General features: G+C 36.7%; 1 protein-coding gene across 2 annotated transcripts in view; it reads left to right on the top strand.

The window, feature by feature from the left end:
* Positions 1 to 8,433: 8,433 nt before the first annotated feature.
* IL13RA2 (interleukin 13 receptor subunit alpha 2) overlaps positions 8,434 to 21,308 on the top strand; it is a 140,552-nt gene continuing 127,677 nt past the window's right edge. The window contains exon 1 of one of the 2 annotated variants that reach the window (XM_082445576.1): positions 8,434 to 21,145. The gene's annotated coding sequence lies outside the window, so the exon portion shown is untranslated. The remainder of the gene's footprint in view (positions 21,146 to 21,308) is intronic. The other variant, XM_082445577.1, reaches the window with a different exon arrangement.

Below are 21,308 nucleotides of genomic sequence, written 5' to 3'. Positions count from 1 at the left end.
TTGCATTAGCTTTTCTCTCCTTTTCCATGGGAACAGTATGTATTTGCAGGGATAGAAACTACTCCCTGTTGCTCTAGGGAACACAGGACATAGCCAAGATGGCCTTGGGGAATATGGGAGGGAAAAGAGAACATGTAGAGGCTTAATTCTTTTGCAGGCCACTTTGATCATAAAGATGGACTAGGGAAGGAAAGAAAAAATTGTCAACCTTGCCAGGCCATGAGAAAATTATCTGTTTTAGTATGATGTTCTTCTACGATCCCTGTGGAAAGAGGAAAAGACAGTTTGAATGAATAAAGGTACAGATGGGACTACAGGCATACTCGTTTTATTGTGTTTTGCCGATACTGTGTTTTTCATACATTTCTTTGTTGGTGGCAACTCTGCTTCAAGGAAGTCTATCAGCGCCATTTTTCAAGCAACATTTGCTCGCTTTGTGTCTCTGTGTCACATTTTGGTAATTCTCACAATATTTCAAACTTTTTCATTATTATTACATTTGTTACGGTGGTTTGTGATCAGTAATCTTTAATGTTACTATTGCAGTTGTTTGGGGACGCCATGAACCTCACCCATATAAGACGGTGAACTTATTTGATAATCATTGTGTGTGTTCTGACCGCTCCACTGGCCAGCCATTCCCCCATTACTCTGCCTCTCCTCAGGCCTCCCTATTCCTCTCTATAACAATATTGAAATTAGGCTAATTGATAACTCTACAGTGGCCTCTAAGTGTTCAAGTGAAAGGAAGTCACATTTCTCTCACTTTATATATTGACTGATTGATTGCTGGCTGCGTGGTTTGTGGGATCTTAGTTCCCTGACCAGGGATCCGAACTTGGGCCCTCGGCAGTGAAAGTGCAGAGTCCTAACCACTGGACCACCACATTTCTCTTACTTTAAATCAAAAGCTAGAAATGATTAAGCTTAGTGAGGAAGGTGTGTGTTGAAAGCCAAGATAGGCCAAAAGCTCGGCCTCCTGCACCAGTCAAGTTGTGAAAGCAAATGAAAAGTTCTTGAAGGAAATTGAAAGTGCTACTCCAGTGAGCACATGAGTGATAAGAAAGCAAAACAGCTTTATTGCTGATATGGAGAAAGTTTTAGTGGCTGGATAGATGATCAAACCAGTCACAACATTCTTTTAAGCCAAAACCTAATCCAGAGCAAGGGTCTAACTCTCTTCAATTTCTATGAAGGCTGAGAGAGATGAGGAAGCTCCAGAAGAAAAGTTTGAAGTTAGCAGAGATTGGTTCATGAGGCTTAAGGAAAGAAGCCATCTCTATAACATTAAAGTGCAAGGTGAAGCAGCAAATACTGATGTAGAAGCTGCAGCAAGTTATCCAGACCATCTAGCTAAAATAATTAATGAAGGTGGCTCAACTAAACAATAGATTTTCAATGTAGAGGAAGCAGCCTTCTATTGGAAGATGATGCCATCTTGGACTTTCATAGCCAGAGAGAAGTCAATGCTTGCCTTCAAAGGACAGGCTGACTATCTTGTTAGGAGCCAATGCAGCTGGTGACTTTAAATTGAAGCCAGTGCTCATTTACCATTCTGAAAATCCTGGGATCCTTAAGAATTATGCTAAATCTAGTCTGCTGTGCTCTATAAATGGAATGGCAAAGCCTGCATGACAGCACATCATGTTTACAACATGGTTTACTGAATATTTTAAGCCCACTGTTGAGACCTACTGCTCAGAAAAAAAATTGCTTTCAAAATATTCCAGGTCATTGAAAATGCACTGGTCACCCAGAAGCTCTGATGGAGATGTACAGTAAGATTAATGTTGTTTTCATACCTGTTAACAACCATTCTGCAACCCATGGAACAAGGAGTCATTTTCACTTTCAATCTTCTGATTTAAGAAATACATTTTGGTAAAGCTATAATTACCATAATGATTCCACTGTTGGATCTGGGCAAAGTCAACTGAAAGCCTTCTGGACAAGATTCACCATTCTAGATGCCATTAAGAACATTCCTGTCATGGGAAGAGGTCAAAATATCAACATAAGCAGGAGTCTGGGTAAAGTTGATTCCAACCCTCATGGATGACTTTTAGAGGTTCAAGACTTCAGTGGAGGAAGTAACTGCAGATGTGGTGAAAATAGCAAGAGACTTAGCATTAGACATGGAACCTGAAGATGTGAGTGAATTGCTGCAATTTCATGATAAAACTTTAATAGATGAGGAGTTGCTTCTTATGGATGAGCAAAGAAAGTTGTTTCTTGAGATGGAGTCTACTCCTGGTGAAGATGCTGTGAAGATTGTTGAAAAGACAGCAAAGGATTTAGAATATTACATGAACTTAGTTGATAAAGCCGTGTCAGGGTTTGAGAGGACTGACTCCAATTTTGAAAGCAGTTCTACTGTGGTAAGATTCTATCAAACAGCATTGCATGCTACAGAGAAATTGTTCGTGAAAGGAAGAGTTAGTCAATGCAGCAAACTTCATTGTTGTCTTATTTTAAGAAGTTGCCACGGCCACCCCAGCCTTCAGCAGTCACCACCCTGATCAGTCAGCAGCCATCAACATCAAGGCAAGACCCTCCACCAGCAAAAAGATTGTGACCTGCTGAAGGCTGAGTTGATGGCTAGCATTTTAGCAAATAAAGTATTTTTAAAACTAAGGTCTGTATATTGTTTTTTTAGACATAATGCTATTGCACACTTGATAAACTACTGTGTAAATGTAACTTTTATGTGCACTGGGAAATTTAAAAGATTGTGTGACTTGCTTTATAGCAATATTTGCTTTACTGTGGTGGTCTGGAACCAAACCTGCAATATCTCCAAGGTATGCTTGTATAATAAATTGGAAGGTATGTAAACACAGTGATTTGGTTGTGAACCTTTTCTCCAACAGCAGTGGTGTATGTGTTTCCCCATCCTTTCTATAAACTCTGATTTCCTATATATACAGACATTGTTGTCTTTCTTATGTCTGTTCAAAAATCAACTGCAGACTGATAACTGTCTACCAAAGTCTGTTCTGTCCTACTTCCTGTGCACCCAGCTAGACTACATTTCCCAGCTTCCCTTGCAGTTAGGTTAGGCCATCTAAGTTCTCTCCAATGGAATGGGAGCAGAGGTTACATATGTCAATTCCAGGACGTGCCCATAGAACCTCCATATGTGCACTTCCAGGTTTTATTTGCCTTTCCATGGAAAGGAATGATGGCAACCAAAGCAACATTGGAAACCATATGTTGAAAGTAGAAAGATTACCTGGTGACCTGACTACCCACTCTGGATTGTTAAGTGAACAAGAATTAAGCCTTTGTTGCATTTGAGCAATTGCATATTTGTGTTTATTTGTTAACAGGAGTTTAACCTACCCTACTATGTTGTAGTAGGAGAGCACTGTATTCCCACAAAATGTGGCACAATGCTGAGCATAGAGTTGGTACTCAATAAATATTAGTTGAATGAATGAGCCACTACACTAGCCCATTCATGAAAACTCTCCCAGAAGGTATAATTACCATGCAACACTAAGCTGAAAAATTTTGTACCATTTGCACATAATTTCATTTATTTTAAGTGATAATTGATATTCAGTTATTGAGCACTTAACTGAATGACATGTTTTACTCACAGAAAATCCTGATGAGGGAGATGATACTACTTCCATTTAACACCTGAGGAAACAGGTTCAGAGAATTAAGCTACTTTCCCAAGGCCACATAACTCCTAAATGGCTGAGCTGGAATTTAAATTCAAGCCTGTCTGACTTCAAAACTCTTTCCATTATATCATGCTGCCTTAAATATGTTTGGCTTAATACACCATGTTTGTTGTTTAGATTTATAATCTCGAGAATATAATATGATTCAAAGCAAAGTACAATCACTTGGAACTTAGTCTCTAAATAAAGTAATAACACATGAGATAATCTTAGCCTATTAATAGAACCATTTAATTAGTCTGGTAACCAGTTTACGACCATCTCTTACACTCTTTCTTCCTAAGTGATCTTTAAAATTATAGAGTAAATATAGTAAAAGCTCAGCTAGAAGGCATGCGGATTGAATTTGAGACACCATGGCTAGACAATTTTCTGGTTAGGGATCAGAAAGCAACAGAAAACATTTTTAGTCCTTTTTGGAAAATACTTCAAAATTTATAAATTCATTTTCTGACCATTGCACGGACTGGTGCAGTGGTATGTCAAGCTAGAGAAATATACTCTAGGGGTTGTTTTAGGTGGACATTGTTGTTGAGTATACATGTAAGAATGTCTATTTATTTTAATCAAAAATAATGAATCTTTTATTATATATAATAACAAAATATATATAATTGCATATATATATATAAACAATGTTGTCATCACTTTGTTTGATAACAGAGGGTCACACGTGATGTCATATAATATCTCTGAGGTATCCCAGAGCAAAAGTGTAGAGGAATGGACCAAAACACTCATTTATTAAATTTCACCATAGTGCAAGATATTGCAGTTTACATGTTCCCAGTTAGATTTCTCAATCACATCATCAAATTTTGAACTAACCCTCACAAAATGACTCTAAAAGATTCCTGCAAAGAATATTGATGATATTACTAATAATGTAAGCATGACTGAATAAGAAATTGACAGCATTCTTTGCAAACTATATTATTAGTTTAAATACAAAACAAAAGAAATCCAAAAAACATGATGATCTAATAAGACTTGCTAAAATGTTGGCCTACAGTGTTCAAAGTTAACAAGACTTTGATATATGAATTTATATCCTGTATAGTAATAGTGAACTTTACCTTGAAAATGTTTTTTGCCTTAAGATATTAGCTAATGATGACAATGTAGGTGTATAATGTATAAATGAACATACATCTACTGAGAGGATGTGTTCAAAATAAGAAAACAGTGAATTTTATTATCTACAAAGTTTGGAGACCACCATTTTAATACAACCTCTTACTGTATTAGCAATATTTATTTACATGTCTGTTTTCTATACTAAATACTAATTTTCTTGAGGGGAGAGAGACTGTGTCTTATGTTTGTATCTAGAGTATGTAGCTCTTGGTTTTTTAGTGCTAGGTGCTAGGTGCTCAATTAATATCTGCTAAATGGAAATAGAAGAATGTAGGAATACAGACAACATTAAAAGGCAGCCTGATCTCTGTTAGCAGATAGACAATTTTTTGTTATGTGATCTTGGAAAATGCACTGTTTTCCTCATCTAGAAAATGGGATGAATACATCCTGTTCTTCCTATCTCAGTGGTTTCTCATGAAACTCACATGTAAAAATAAATATGAAATTTAAAGCCATGTACAGCTCTGATGTGTTTATACTATTTTTCAAATATAAACTACTTTGGAAGCTTAGTATCATGAAAAACTAAAAAAAGAAAATGACAGAGGAGAAAAATATTAGCTATGTCCTGAAAATTAAAATAAATGCCTTTTAGTGTGTTTTGCCTTTGGAATGCTGACAGTTTCCTCCAGTTGTTCAAATTGTTTCAATGAACATACTATAAATGTTACAGGGGTTTTTTGAAAAAGAGAAAGAGGGAAATGTAGACATTGCTTACCATTTCCAAACGCTTCCTATAGTTCAAGTGGTTTCAGCATTCCCTTTGTTCTTGTTTTAGTCAATTCTACTTAAAAAGAAATCATTTAGAGATAAGAAGTGAAAATGGAAAGCACAAAAGGGAAACCATTGGGGCAGCTTCCCCATTTGGTTTCAGACTCATTTCCAGAGAATGTGAATGCTTATAGTCACATGAAAAGGCAAGTCTAATACTTCATTTCTATTTTGTTAACTAAGGTAAACAAATCAGTTTGGGGTTGTTTTTTTTTTTTTTCTTTTTTTGAGTGTGAGGAAATGAACTACAGTAGTTTAATGAAACCTGGGAGATGCAGCACCTTGGGAGAAAGGAATTTGGTTTTTAATAGGTAGGGATCCCAAGAGCAGGAAAAAAGGAGTGAGGTTTATGTGGAGTGAGGCTGACCTATCCTACCTGATCTAACTTAAGTTTCATGAGAGATCCAGGTGAGATATTTCCTGATTACGTTCTAATATCACCTCTAGATTTTTTCCTGACCATTTTAATACTCTCTTCAGCTACCCCAAAACCACTTACTATCCTCTCAGTTCTCAAATCAGCCCATGGTTGTCTCCATTTTATTTTCACTTTCCTTCTTCTATTCTCCTTTATTCCTTTTGCTTCTTCCATGTGTGCCCTTGTCCCTTGTCCAAGTGTTTATAGATAATACATATGTGGTTGTGTATATGAATATATATATCTATATAAATGATGAAATGCAACTTGTGAGCACTGAATAAATGTTTTGAAATAAATAAACGAAAGTGACATTCAATAATATTTTGCAATTGGATGAATAATACTTGCTATTTCTGTTTTCAACTTAATGATTTAACTGATGATTGATGCGTTCAATAGTATATCAAAGTAGAGCATGTCATAGTGCCAGTCTGTATACTAGCTATCCCTCAGGGATTATTCAACTCATTCATTCATTTAGAGCATATTTATTGAGCACTTAATGTGTGTCAGGTACTAGGGCATCATCAGTGAACAAAACAGACAAAAATACCTGCTGCATATAGCCTACAGTCTAGGGGAGAGAGACAGGCAATAAATGACAAATTAATTAATTCACTAACTAGATGATATTGTTTATTAGAAGGAAATGCATGCTTTGAAATATAGAAATAGTAGGTGTGCTGTGTGTGTGTGTGTGCGTGTGTGTGTGTGTGATTGGAACAGGTTGCAGTTCTAAATAGAGTGGACATAGTGTTGGTCTTATTGAGAAGGAGATGTTTGAGAACCAAAGAGAGCAAGTCAGGTACTGAACCAGACTGATCTTTTAGGGCCCCTCAAATCTCACTACAAAGGTGATACCTATTCTGCCTATGTGTAGAGTTGGTCCGATTTGTATATCACGTCAGGGTTAAATCCAAAGGGCACCATTACTTTCTCTTGTTGAGAGTCTGATTCATCAATAGAAAACAGAAGCCTTAGAGAGGCATTAGTTCTTGTGCTATTGTGTGATATATGGGAAGACAGCTTTTACATTGGCAATACCTTCATACATTCCAAAAGTTCAAATTTCAAATATATAACATATGGCTATTAGAACATAAAAATGCACCTTGGCCTGCACTATGTAGTTCTCCAGAGAATCTAACTTCACAAAATGAAGTGGTCTGGAAATGAGGACAAGTATCTAGTGCTCAGCCAAAATATTTCTCTGGTGACATAAGAATTAGGGAGCCAAGAACTGCATCACCCACTCCAGATTTCTGGCTTTCTCCCAAGAGTTTAAACATTTGTTTCCTGAGAAATACCACAAATAATTTCTTGGCTTCTGGACAGGATACCACAAAGCTAAAACTGCACTGCTCTTATTTTGTGAGCTTGAATTCGGACTTTTACATTTTTTAAATTTATATTTTTTTGTACTGTGGTTATACAGCTATATTTTGGATAAACTGGCTGATTGCTTAATATTATTCTGGCAGATAAAATCTTAGGTAAGGAGAAGATACTATAGACCCCATGTAAATTCTAAATACATTCTAAAGGGTTTTAGAGTGTAAAACATAAAATGAGAAGCTCAAATCTAGGCAGGCCTTACCAGAATTCTGAAGCAAGGCATTTACCTAGAGAAACAGAAAATAGGTCATGGGACATAAGAGATGTGCTCTGAGGGGAATGTTGAAAGAACAGTATTCATCAACCCAAAGAAGAGAAGCCTGAGGGATAATTTAATAATTGTCTTAAAGTATCAATGACTCAGATGTGGAGGATAGTCAGTAGTCTCTTTATTCTTAGATGATTAAATAAACTTAAGAAAGGGCATAGGAGATTTTTGTTAGACCCTTAAGGAGGAATCTTGATTGTGAAACACTGGAAATGGATCCTGAGGAAAGTAGTGGAATCTTCTCTCTAAAGAGGTTTATAAATAGGAGAAAGTCTCATTTGTCTATGATGGTTTGAATGTAGCAGCAAGACCTAGAGGCCCTAAGGATTCTTCTGTAGTACTACATTTGGTACACTAGCTCTTTTGGAATCATGTTGTCTTTATATAATGTTGGAGTGTGCTGGCATGATTTGCATTTAAAATATTGGTTAAGTGATATTTTAAAAAAAAATCTTCTGTAAACAAATTATAATCTTTAGTAGTTTCCTCTCATTTCAAAACATAATGATAGTGTGAGTAATATCTCAGTATGTTTCTTTACCATATCAGTAATAATTATTTCACTGGTGATGATTAGTATAAAACCCATTCTTCTTGGAAGGAGGGAAAATAATGTGAACTATGCTAGCCCACACAAGTTCTGTTACCTTAAGCATTTTGTAAAAGCAAATAGTATTTATTTGAATAATTTCCTTTCCACAGATATCATCAAGAGGTTACCACATTTAATATGTTTTTTCATATAAGTTCATTTGCTTTTAACCCATATTACTCTTCTTACACAGGCCTTGTAGAGACAGTTCACAAGAAGTGGCTGGGTCTCACACATTTGGAAAGGTAAGTTTTAATTTTCGTAAAATTTATAATAAAATTGTGTAAAATAAATGTATTTGTAATAAAGCAAATTTTATTTTAAAGTATTTTTGGAGACTAATTAGAGCTGGATATGACTTTGTAGGTCATCAAGCTTATTTTACTGTTGAAGAAATTGAGGTCTTGAGAAAATGAAATTTGCATCCAATGTAACAGTGGTAGAATTATGGCCAAAACTCAGGTCCCCTAACTCACAGTCTAGTGCTCTTAATACACATCACTAAATCTGTCTCTATTTTAATGGTTATTTGTCTGGTGAGGTGCCATGGGTATGTGTATGTCTGTGAGGGATAAGAATCTGTTGGTCCATAGAAGTGTGGCAGGCATATGAGAGAGAGATGACTCAGAAGAGCATTTTCTTTAAAATCGAGGGACACAGGAAGGGTACCATGGCAGAGGGAGATTCATACAGAAGATATTTCTTATGACTTTAGAGATGACCTTTTTCTTTTGGGACTCTTCTAGAATAAGGGGTGAGGAGGAGAAGGGAGAGATACTAATTTACCATGCTTGGAAATTAAACAAAAAAGGTTGATATCTGTTGATATCATGGGAATTTGACTCACATTAAATATCATAGATGATAGTTAAGAAATTAAATGTGGCATATATTGGCCACAACAAATCCCACCAAACCTTATGAAAAAGAATGTTCACAGCTGTTTAATTTTTTTCTAAGGAGTCCATAGTAAGCAGCATCTATGTAGCTTGGAATTAGAGTCTGTCTGTGTCATTAAGTATTTGGATGACATAGCAAATGACAATTGTCAAACAGTGTGGCATTCTAAAAGACTCATGGTAATGTGGAAGGCCAATGTCACTGATACATTAAATGAAGGAGAAAGAAGATAGTCCAAATTTACACACAGTCAAGCTACCTTGTCCTAAATAAAAACTATGTTTGCTGGACCCATCTCAAGTTCTCCCTCCCTGGACAACTCAAATCCTCCTTCATATTTTTCTTGTGGGGCCAGAGAAGGTGGGCCAGAGGGAAGATAGGGAATACTTTCAATACTCCAAGGAGAAGATAGTGAGACCTCCTATTTATCATTTAAAACTCCACTTAGACATCATCCCCTCGCTGAAACCCATAGCCTGGATTTCCATAGACCCACATGGAAAAAATGCTTCTCTCTATCGTAGTATTTAGTAGACCGTATCATATTTGTCTTTGCACCTGTCTACCTCCCTGTCCTAGCCTGTGAGCTTCTTGAGGGAAGAAAATATATTTTTATGCCTTTCCCCTAATTTAGGTTTTCCAACCTTTAGGAAGAAGTGGAAAGGATAACTGCTTTTCTACACTGGCTTCCTTACAATCCTTTATTCTATCTTCTGGGTCTCTGAGATTCAGCAGCCCACTCTGGCATATGGAACTGATAAACTAGGGAAGGAATCTGGTCATTGTTATTTAATGTTTGAGAACTTATAATTTTCTGTGGATGTTATATCCTGAGACACTCTGCTGCATTTTCTCCAAAGGAGGGGCCTCTTTTGTATCAGTAATGGAACTTGAAGGATTTCTGTTAAGCATTTACAGAAAATTGTTCCTCTTACTTAAAAAAAATGCAGGAGGCTTAGGCATAGTTGCCAAGTGTGGGAATGAGGTCTTTGATGGCTTAGCAATTCTTGCTTTCCTATCTCCTTCCCTTTTGATATTTTCTCATTATGTTTATCCTCCCTCTTCTAGGAGTTTTTGTTTTGTTCATACATGCATCCATGTATTCATACCTTCATTCCTTACAGATCACTAAAATGTAGCAGTCCTAGTCTTTGTACTTTGCAAAATACTCAAGATAAGAATGTCATACTGTGCAAATGTGAAAGATTAACACCTACCTGTTTCTTTCCCATACAGACCTCTTGAGTACTTTATGTGAATATCAATGCGTGCTTTAGAGAAAATAATTCCTGCTTTGCGAGCTTATCACAGAGACATTATGCCAAATTGGGACTTGTAACCCCAGTAGGTAGCAAGGGGTAAATCTTGACAAGTAAATGGACAGATAGAGCTTTATTTTATTCAACCCCTGCCCAATCTTCTGATTAAAATCTTCTATCACCTAATTCACACATAGGCTTACTGTGAGCCAGGCACATAGTAGATGCTTTACACATATTCATTTAATTCTCACTGCAATCCTGTGAAGTAAGCCCTTTTAAAGATGAGGAAAGTGAGGCATGAAGATGTTTAGTACATTCTCTAGGATCACGCAACTTGTAAATAATGGTGCTGAGATTCAAACCCAGGCAATATGACTCCAGATTTAATGTTCTTAGACACTATACTAAGATCTGAAACTTTTATGATTAATTTAGTATGTATATCTGCATTTCTCTTAGCTATTCTGTGTCTTCTTCTAAATGTGTGTCACATATATATGCTACAGAGCAGCTCAGAACCAAGGAAAATGGTATGTAACTTTGCTCTCAACATTTAAACACAGCACACAAGGATTAATGGGGAATCTACCAGAAAGATCAATTGAAACTAGTAGCAACAGAAAATCAGTGCAACAATTTGGTGACACAGAATGAAGGAAGATATTTTTTAAAAGTTATTTTTAACAGCTTAGTGAGGTATAATTGATATGCAAAGAACTGTACATATTTAATGTGTACAATTTGATGAGTTTGGAGGATTTTTTTTAAAGGTGTCTTTTGGGTCCTGAAATTATGAGTCTTTGAACAACTTTCTCTTCAGGGAAATTTTCATTTATTGCCCCTTGGTTGTCACATGAGCACAAAAATTTTTAATTGGTCTTCAAACTTGAATAGAAAATAAAGGAAATGAGGGGTTTAAAAGTAAGTAAGTTTCATATTTTAATGCAGTAATGCCACCAGCCAGGCAAGGAAAAGTTCTAGAAAAGAGCTTTGTAAGAATGAGTCTTATAAAGTGAATAAAAGACTGTGTGGCTTTTAGAAACTTAGTGATTAGCACTGTAGTATTAATATTGCTGAAACTTTGACTATTTACAATAGAAGAAGTTAAAAGAAAGATGACTGAATTAGTTCTGACATGTTACCATGTGAGATAATATACTTTTGTACTTGAGAATAAAGGACAGAAAGATTAAAACCAGTGAACACCATTTAGTTTATCTAGTGATGTTTGATAATTGTTCCAATCAGCAAATGTTAATCTTTTTTTAACGGTGTGGTAATTCTCTAGAGTTCCTAATTTTCTAGTTTTAGAATGACCCATGCCTCAACCTGTTACGCAATCCAAATGGTCACCGGACAATCTCATTCTCAGTCTCAGAGCTTTAAGGACCATGTATATATCATTACCTCTCAAATTTTATCTCTAGTACTGAACTCTCTGCTACGCTCCAGATTTGTGTATCCAACTGTCTACTCTGTATCTTCACTTGGAAGTTTAATGAGCATCTCAAACTTATCATGTCCAAAATTGAATTCTGTATTCCCACACCAAGCCTGCTCCTCCCCCACTGTGCCTCCTTTCAATAAATGGCATCACCATTTACCTAGTTGCTTAGATTAGAATCCTTGGTGTCATTTTAGATTACCCTCTCTCTCACATACCCTACATCTAATCCTTTAGAAATCACATCAGCCCTACCTTCAAAATATATTCAGAATATGGCACTCCCCACCATCATAATGCAAGCTGCCATCATCTCTTGGTAGAAAATCACAAAACTTTCTTGGATAGGAAACTGTTTCCTTTTACAGTTTATTGTCTACTCAGCAGCTGGAGCTATCTCTAAGCTATAACTAATTTCATATGCTCCCCAATCAAAACCTTCCAATGGCTCCCCATCTCACTCAGAACAAAAGCCAAAGTCTAAGATGGCCTGGAAGGCACCACACAAATTGCCCCCTCTGTCTACCTCTCTGACCTTTCCTCTTCTTACTTTCTTCCTTGCTTACTCTGCTCCGGCAACACAGGCTTCCTTGTCACAACTTACACAGTCCCTCATCAAGGCCATTGAACTTGCTATTCCATTTGCCTGAAGCACTCTCTACTCAGTTATCTTCATGACTCCCTCCATCCTTTTATTCAGATCCTTCCTCAGAGAGGCCTTCCTGATCATCCTTCCTAAAATAGCCTTGTTTCCTCACTCCACCCATTACTATTTAGCCTCTTACCCTGCCTCTTTTTTTTATGGCATTTATCATTACCTAACATATTTTTTTGCTTGCTTGTTTGTTTATGATCTATCTCCACCACTGGAATGTAAGTTCAGTGAGGGCAGGAATTTGTTCATTCATTGCTGTATCCTGCTTACCTAGCACAGAACTCAATGTTTGTCAAATAAATGACTGACTGAATGAATGAATGACGGTAACCTAGGGAGAAAGTAGGTCATAGTCTGAGGAAAGAAAGAAAACATTTCTTTAAAGATATGCTGCCAATCTAAAATATAGTTCACAAATATTAGTGTAAAGTATCCAGCTGTTCTCTTTTCAGGTGATACAGCCACTTTGAAGTCAAATGTTAATATGCAATAAATATGATCCATAAAATCTGTGGTTTTCTTCTAAATTAAATGCAAAGATTAATAGATGAGATGGTTTTGAAACCCGGTTTAGGAACTGTTTAAGCATTTTAAAACCCGTATGCCACTATTAGAATGACAACTTGAGAAAATTAATATGTATTGTTGATCTTTATTTTTCCTAAAATTATGCTGTGCCCTGGCGGTTAGGAATTTTCTGCTGGTTGTCCGGCCTCCAGCTGGAACTTAACTTCCTAATTTTATTAAGGCTCAATACAAGGACACACATGTGTGTACTCTGGTTTCCTGTTAGTAGTTCATTAACAAGTTCATTATATGTTTGTTCCTGTCTCAGCATTATCAAGACAAATAGGGAAAGATCATGATGTTATGGTAAAAGTCTATATGATTGTTTCTCTGAACTCTTTTGATTGAAAACTGTTTATTTTGTAATACATTTAGCTGTTAAAGGGGATAAGTGGGAGAGTTGTTTTGTAACTTGTATTCTCAGAAAAAAATTCGGCAGGACAGACTCCTCTGGAGAATAGCCTTGTCTGTTTTAATGAATTTATGGAAAAAAAGACTTTTACCACGTTTCATCAATTATTTTCAAAGGATTCAAATAAACTAAGGAGTATTTAATACTAAATAGCAGTGTGATATAGTGGAAACTGATTCTTATATAGGCTGTTACTAACTAAATGGCCTTGATTAGGTCATCGCTGCATTCAGGGCTTTGGTTTACTTGGCTGTAAAAAGAGGGTGTTTGTTAGACTAGGATTTTTAGATTTGTTTCAACATTTAAGCAATATCTGTGAACATGATGCTTTCTTACCTTTGAAAGTAGGAATATCAGTTTTCATGATATGATTAATAAAAATTTTATCTTGGTAATTGTTAAATCTAGATAATGGGTACATGCAGTTTCATTATACTATTTCTACTTTTATATATCTTTGAATATTCTTAAACAATAGCAAACTTAGAAATATAATTGATGAATAAAATGCTTGATAGCAGATAATATATTATGTTCACACTGATCTTGTGAAGTCTATTTCATGTCTATGCTGTTTTCTTCCAGTGTCCTCTGAAACATTTATATAAAATAGCAGTTCCTCTTATGATCATTCCAGGGCAGTTTTCTTCGGTTTTTAGGGAACTGCACCAAGGTTCACGACCAGATTAAAAATATCCCCATGTACAGATTTTCAAGGTGAAAGTATTCCTTGATCAGAAAACTAACAAAAGTTTCTTACAAGCCGCATATAATTTACATTGATTTGGCAACTCACAACATGAACTTTAGATTGGCTTAATTATCTGTACCTCCTTCTTAAACCCAGGCTAATTTTTCCCCTCGCCACCCTACACGTTGCCAGGTCATTTCTGGAAGATAATATGGCAGACTACATTGCAGCTGAGCAATCCTGGGTTTAAATCCCTATTTCAACCATTTCCTAAATGTGAGACCTTGGGAAAGCTTTTAAACTTCTCTGAGCCTCAGTTATCTTTTCTATAAAGTGGGAATGTCAATAGTAGTATCTACATCATGGAGTTATTGTGAGGACTAAAGAACATGGGTAATCATTAAACACACTGCCTGACAAGCAGTTTAAACCAACATCATCAGCCTATTCTGTCATTATTATTTTTGTCACTTAGTTGTTTGCATTATTAGAATAAAGCTATGTGTGGAGAAATTTTTTTAAAAAGGGAGAAAATATGGCTGTTTTGGTTACCTTCACTAGAAGCATTCAATACATATTTATTGAGCATCTGCTATACTCTAGGAACTGGATTTATAGAGGCAAGTAAGGCACACTTCCAGCTCTTAAGGAAATCACATACTAAGGGGAAAAACTGACATGTGAAAGCTTAGAGTCAGGGCTGAACTTAAAGGAGTGACAGAGTAGGCAATTGTTGGCATGCTGAGATTTAAAGGGAGCTAAAAACAAAATATAACCAAAGCCAGAAACCTCTGGCCTATCACTACATCTGAATTACCATTAACATATTTTTCTTTGGAGCTTATACATTCTTTGATTTTTGGATTCCATGTGCAAATGCCTTTGGGAAGAGTAACACATTAAGTAATATCAATTGCATCTTTAAAAAAATTGAAGTATAGTTGATTTACAGTATTGTGTTAGTTTCAGGTGTACCACATAGTGATTCTTTTTTAATTTTTTTTTGCAAATTATATCTCATTGTAGGTTATTACAAGATAATGGCTATAATTCCCTGTGCTATACAGTAAATCCTTGTTGCTTATCTATTTTATGTATAGTAGTTTGTATCTGTTAATCCCATACCCCGAATTTGTCCCTCCCTCCTTCCCTCCCTCCCTCTCCCCTTTGGTAACCATAAATTTGTTTTCTACATCTGTGAGCCTGTTTCTGTTTTGTACATGGATTCATTTGTATTATTTTCTAGATTCCACGTATAATGATTTCATATAATATTTGTCTTTTCTCTGTCTGACTTATTTCACTAAGCATAATATTCTCTAGGTCCATTCATGTTTCTGCAAATGGCAATATTTCATTCTTTTTTATGGCTGAGTAATATTCTATATATACCACGTCTTCTTAAGCTAAGCATTTGTTGATGGGCACTTGGCTTGCTTCCATGTCTTGGCTATTGTAAATAGTGCTGCTATGAGCTCAGTTGCACTTTTATGAAGATTTATTTCTATGTTATTTAGAGTACAGAGAAAATTGCTATAATCAAGACACCTCAAAATATTATGGCTCAAGCAACAGACCAAAGGTGGGCAGGCAGCACTGCTGCAGGAGGTCATCCAAGGCCCAGGGTCCTTCTGCCTGTTGCTTTGCTATCTCCTAGTATGGTGACTTTGTCTATGTGGTCAAATTGGCTCCCATTATCATGTCTGTGCTATAGCCTACTGGTTGAATGAGGAGAGAGAAAGAAGAGGACAAGAGTTTTTTTTGTCAAAACATGATCCAAAGGTTGCACACATTGCTGCTGCTTGCATATCATTGTCTAAATTTCTGTCATATCTTCATACCTAACTGCAAAGGAGTCTGGAAAATATGGTCTCTGGCTGGGAGGCCATGTACACAGCTAAAGCTCATAAGGTTCTGTTACTAACAGGAAGAATAGGAGAATGGATACTGGGAAACAATTAGAGTCTCTGCCACAGTTTATCAGACAACTTTATCTTGATAAGCTTCCTGAAAGACATAGGCCTTTCCAAATAGGGGAGTTGTATGAATCATAAAGAAATGGTTAAAAAGACGGTTGACTTGTCTGTGGTGTCTTCTGACATCAACCAATTATTCAGTCTCAGATTTTCTAACACCAACTGGGTATCCTACCATTCAATTCAAATCTGACACTATCTGTAGTTAGCAAAAACCCCACAGGTTAGAAGGTCAGTCCATCAAGACTGTCCCCACTTCAGATGCCAGTCGAAAGTCCCAGTACTTCTGACCAACTAGCTATAAATTCAGGAAGTCCTAACGACTCATTTCAGGTTTGATAGTTCACTAAAATGACTCAAGGAACTTTGGAAGACACTTTACTTGCTATTAATGGTTTATTATAAGAGCAGCCAAATGGGAGAGACGTATAGGGCAAGGTATTGGTGGGGATGAGGGTACCACAGCTCATGGAGCTTTTATTCTCTCTCCAGGCATGTCAACTTCGTAGTACCTTAATGTGCTCACCAACCTGGAAGCTCTTCACACCCAGTTGTTTAGGGGTTTTTATGGAAGTCTCATTAGTAAGGCATAATTGATTAAATCTTTAGTGATTGAACTCAACTTTCAGCCCCTCTCACCTTCTAGGAGCTCAGGGGGTGGGGATGATAGTTCCAACCTCTAATCTCAAGGTTGGTTTCTCTGGCAACCAGCCTTCATCCTGAGCTAAGCGGAGGCTCACCAATCATCACCTCATTAGCATAAACTCAAGTTTGGCTGAAAGGAGCTCATTACGAATAACAAAAGACACTCCATTAACTCAGGAAATTCCAAGGGTTTTAGGAGCTTTGTGCCAGGAACCGGGGACAAAGGACCAAATATATCGAGAGCAGCAGTTCCCCCCACCCAAGCCATCTCTTCCTAAAGATATTCACCTTTTTTACCACAATGCACATAGAATGAGTTGTTCTTTCCTCTGAGCTCCCTTAGCTGCCAATGATTCTATCATAGTATACTGTTCTTATCACACAGTACTATAATTATCAATAGTTTCTAGTTTCTATCCCTCTAACTAGAATGTGAGCTACATGAGATAGTATCTAGCTCACATTTGTACCCCCAGCATCTAGCAAGGTGCTTGACACATCATTGCTCTGTGAACCGTTAAATGAATGTGAGAGGATAGAAAGCAGAGACTGGCACTGCTGACTTTTGGCAGTCTGTGTGTCTGTGTTTAAGTGTGTTTGGTGTTAATCTGGGGACTAGATCATGATGTTGCTAACTGTATTTCCCAGCTCATTTGGATTTCCTGAGAATCTCAGCTCTGGTATCCTGCTGTTGAATCTGTGGTAGTCTGTAGGGGAACTCAGAGTTCATAAATTAGCTGGTTTCAGAGTATTAAAAACTGGATTTGGGGGAACACAGGCAGTCTAGATGCCCTTTGTCTTACAGAGCATGTTCTTTATAGGACACTGCTTTTCTGTATACATGTCAACTATACCAAATAACTTTTCAAGTCAGTTTTCCGGGGTGTTATGATTTTTAAAAAATCCCCACAGAACCTAAGAAGTTTAACATTTGCCTGAAAGTTTAAAAACTGTTCTCAAATTCAGAGAATTTTTTTAAGAATGGGGGGGGTGTGTGTGTGCGCGCGCGCGCGCGCGCGCGCGCGCGCGCGCATATATAAACTAGAATGGTTATTTATTTTTTAAATCTTTATTTTTCTTGTTCATGCTAATTTGATGTCTTTTAGCATTACAAAGGAAATAACACTTCGGGGCATTAAATAATGCCTTTGCTGATTGCCTCACTTGAACAGCAGTTCAGGAATACCCATTTCCTGTTTTGATGGTCAACAGAATGGGAGTTACAGAGCTTTACACAATGAAAGAGATCTCGTGATCCCTGCCAGTAAGCTACTTTAGCTGCTGAGGTATCAGGAAGAATCCCAGCAGTAGCTCTGTGGGAAGAGCACTGGACTATGTGTCAGGTCTACCTAGGTTTTATTTCTCTTGAATTTTTGACTTCTGGAAGTAATTTAACCTACTGAAACTTGAGTGATATCCATTTATAAAACTGAAATATTATCTACTTAGCTATCTCAGTGGGATAATGGATAAAATAAAGTAATATATATGTTCCTGCTAAAGAGCTCAGAGATAGTACTTGTCTACCCTAGGCCCATCTAGCTTCACTTCATGGTGTCAGCCTAGGAAGTCTCAGTTCTGATATACCCCTGGCCCAATGAGAACCATTTTCTTTTAGCAGGTAGAAGTCTGGAAATAACCTAGTGTATGCTATGCCTCTGGAATTGATTTGGGCCCCTGGGAAACTTTGTAAGCGTCAGGCTTTAGCATTTATCTCTTACCCCACCATCTGCTACTGGCTGTTTAATTGGACTTTGGTTCCAATCTGGAAGCTCAATTCTTTTTCCGTGTCTCTGTTGAAATTGGGATCCAGACCTAAATCTTTTGCCTAATTTCTGCTGGCCCCTTTCCAGGGACTTACAGTTGACTGCTTGCAGAATCATTTGTATCATCTTGCCTGATTCTCTCAGAAGAATGACTTGACCCCAATTGTCCTTAGGAACTTCCCCACTCTGAGGCTTTGATGTACCTCTTCATTTCATGTCCCTTGGGTGAAAAGAAGGGACATGACCCTGGCCTGCATCAAACGTGGGTTTATACACTTTTTTTGGTGTAGACCAGCTTCCAGCTATGGGGGCACCATTCCAACTAGTCTTATCCCACCTCCTTTCTCTACACCAATCAGGCTTACTCCCAAATTCTCTCTTAGGAGTTGCAACATGCCTTGTATCTGTGTCAGAGTAATGAGTGCTAAGGTATAAGCATACAGGTATCACTGGCAACTTCTAATGATGTCACTAGAAAGCCATCAAATAGGACTTTTAGTATATTAAAATGAGTTGTCTTTTTAGTGTCTTTCTCTTCATACCAAGGAGCAAAGCTAAGCCTATGCTTTCACTGATTAAGCTATCAAATCAAAGTAGAAGTTCAAATCTAATCAACTTTAACATCTGAGGCATGGTGCATTATTGTTTCCAACACCATTTTATTAACTTTACAGTCAGCCCTCCATATCTGTGTGTTCTGCATCCACAGATAAGGAGGGCCAACTGTACTACACCATTTTATATAAGGGACTTGAGCATCCATGGATTTTGGTATCCGTGTGGGGATCCTGGAACTAATCTCCTGTGGGTACCACGGGATGACTGTATTTAATTTATGGTTTGCATGTCTACAAATAAATGTGCTGTATTATTCCAAGATATTATTATACTTCTATTTCTTTGAATTGTACCTCTCCATTATACTACTATAAAGTACATTATAATAAAATATTTGCAAGGGCCAGAAGATTTGGGGGAAATAGGAAGCTTGAAGAAAACTTCCTGGAGAGTTGTTTTTTGTTTTTTCTTTTTTTAAATAGAAGAAGGTAAATGAGTTAATTGGAATTGTATTCACAGGGAAAGGAAAGAAGATTTTGAATCTAGGTCTCCTTTTTCTTACCATCATGTCAACAAATTCTGATTATAAAATTCCTCACGTAGGCCTGATAAGTAATTTCTGACAAAAATGACTGTGAAAGAGGCAAACTCGCTGACATCTGAAAAGCAGATACCAAACTACCTAAACAATTCTCAGTTTCTTTCTACCTTCCAACTTCAATTTAGGGGGAAGCATTAACTATGTGAAAGAACACAGAGAGAAAAAAATATCTTAGGTAAAACATAAAGTTAGTAATGGAGTGAAGACTGTAATCCATGATCCCCTCTTCATTCACTCTTTGGTTTTTATTTGTTTATTCATATATTTAGTGTAAAATATATCGTTGGTATTTGAGAGAAGCTATCAACTCTGAACCTGTGTTCCAAAGCAAGGAAGATACTTTTTATCCATTGGAATATTAGATGGTATATAGACTGAGATCCAATCTCAATTCATCCCTATTTCAGAATAAATCACTGATGTCACTTCATCTACTTTAGAAAAGCATCAAAAGTATCCTGGCTTCTTATAGTTTTGCATGGTTCCTGGTCATGGAGATAAAATCAGGGGTGGATTAAAAACTCTGTGGAGACTTGAAAGATGAGGGACGATTTGGTGTTGATCTGAGTTTCTTAATTTAATTTTATCTGGGCTGAAATAAAATCTTGTTTGGTTATGTAAAGAACTATTTGATAAACTTTCAATGGGAGAAAATATACATGACACTTAATGAATTTTAATTATAACACTGAGGATTTTAGAAATCAGGGAAACCTTAGCCATCATCTAGTTCTAATGCTAATTTTACATATGAGAAACTGACCATTTCTTAGGGAAAATACAGAGGCAATTTTTGCTTGGAATTGAAAGTTAGACTAGATGACTTCTGAGGTTCCATTCAATAAAATTTTTGAAACTGAGGCCCAAAGAAGTTAAGGAAATCGCCCAAGCTCACCTAGTTGATTGTGGGAGGGAGAGCCTAGAGTTGAACCCAGGCTTCCGGATTCCTTGTCTACTTATGACTCTTTTCGTACTTAAAGATATTTGAAACTCAACACAGTGAGTTTATAGTCCTGGCATAGTCCTAGCAATCAAATACTTACCTTTGGATTATCTTTTAATTCCCAGTGTGGTGAGTCACATAGTAAAATAACATTAGCATACTGAAATGCTGTATCAGGAACTAATTAAAAGGGAAAGAAAATCACTCAGATGAACTTCATGGTTTCCTCTGAATCTTTTGACAAACGTAACCTTGAATGCTGAACTGCTTTGAATGCACATTCTCTCATGACAGTACATTTGGTGGATAAAGCAGAGCTCCTCCTACATAAAGACTTCAGTTCTAAGGTCATTTAAAATCCACTAAGCTAAGAAGCTGTTCAATGAGCAGATTTCAGTGATATTGCAGAAGAATTTGATTATAACTGGACACATTATTCACTTATAGTAAGTCTGGAACTTAAATTTGGGGAAGGGAGAGAGGGGATTAGAGGTAAATTGTTTTGAATAATTATTTGTTTCACTTTCTTCACCTCTTTTAAAATGGGTTCATAAATCTCTTTTGTGGCAAAAATTGTTTGACTTGACATAATATTAATTTGGGGAAATA

This window comes from Balaenoptera physalus (assembly GCF_965194825.1).
Source record: "Balaenoptera physalus genome assembly, chromosome: X".
Taxonomy (NCBI): Eukaryota; Metazoa; Chordata; class Mammalia; order Artiodactyla; family Balaenopteridae; genus Balaenoptera; species Balaenoptera physalus.
Note: the sequence above shows the minus strand (reverse complement) of the source record. Positions and strands in the feature narration are given on the sequence as shown.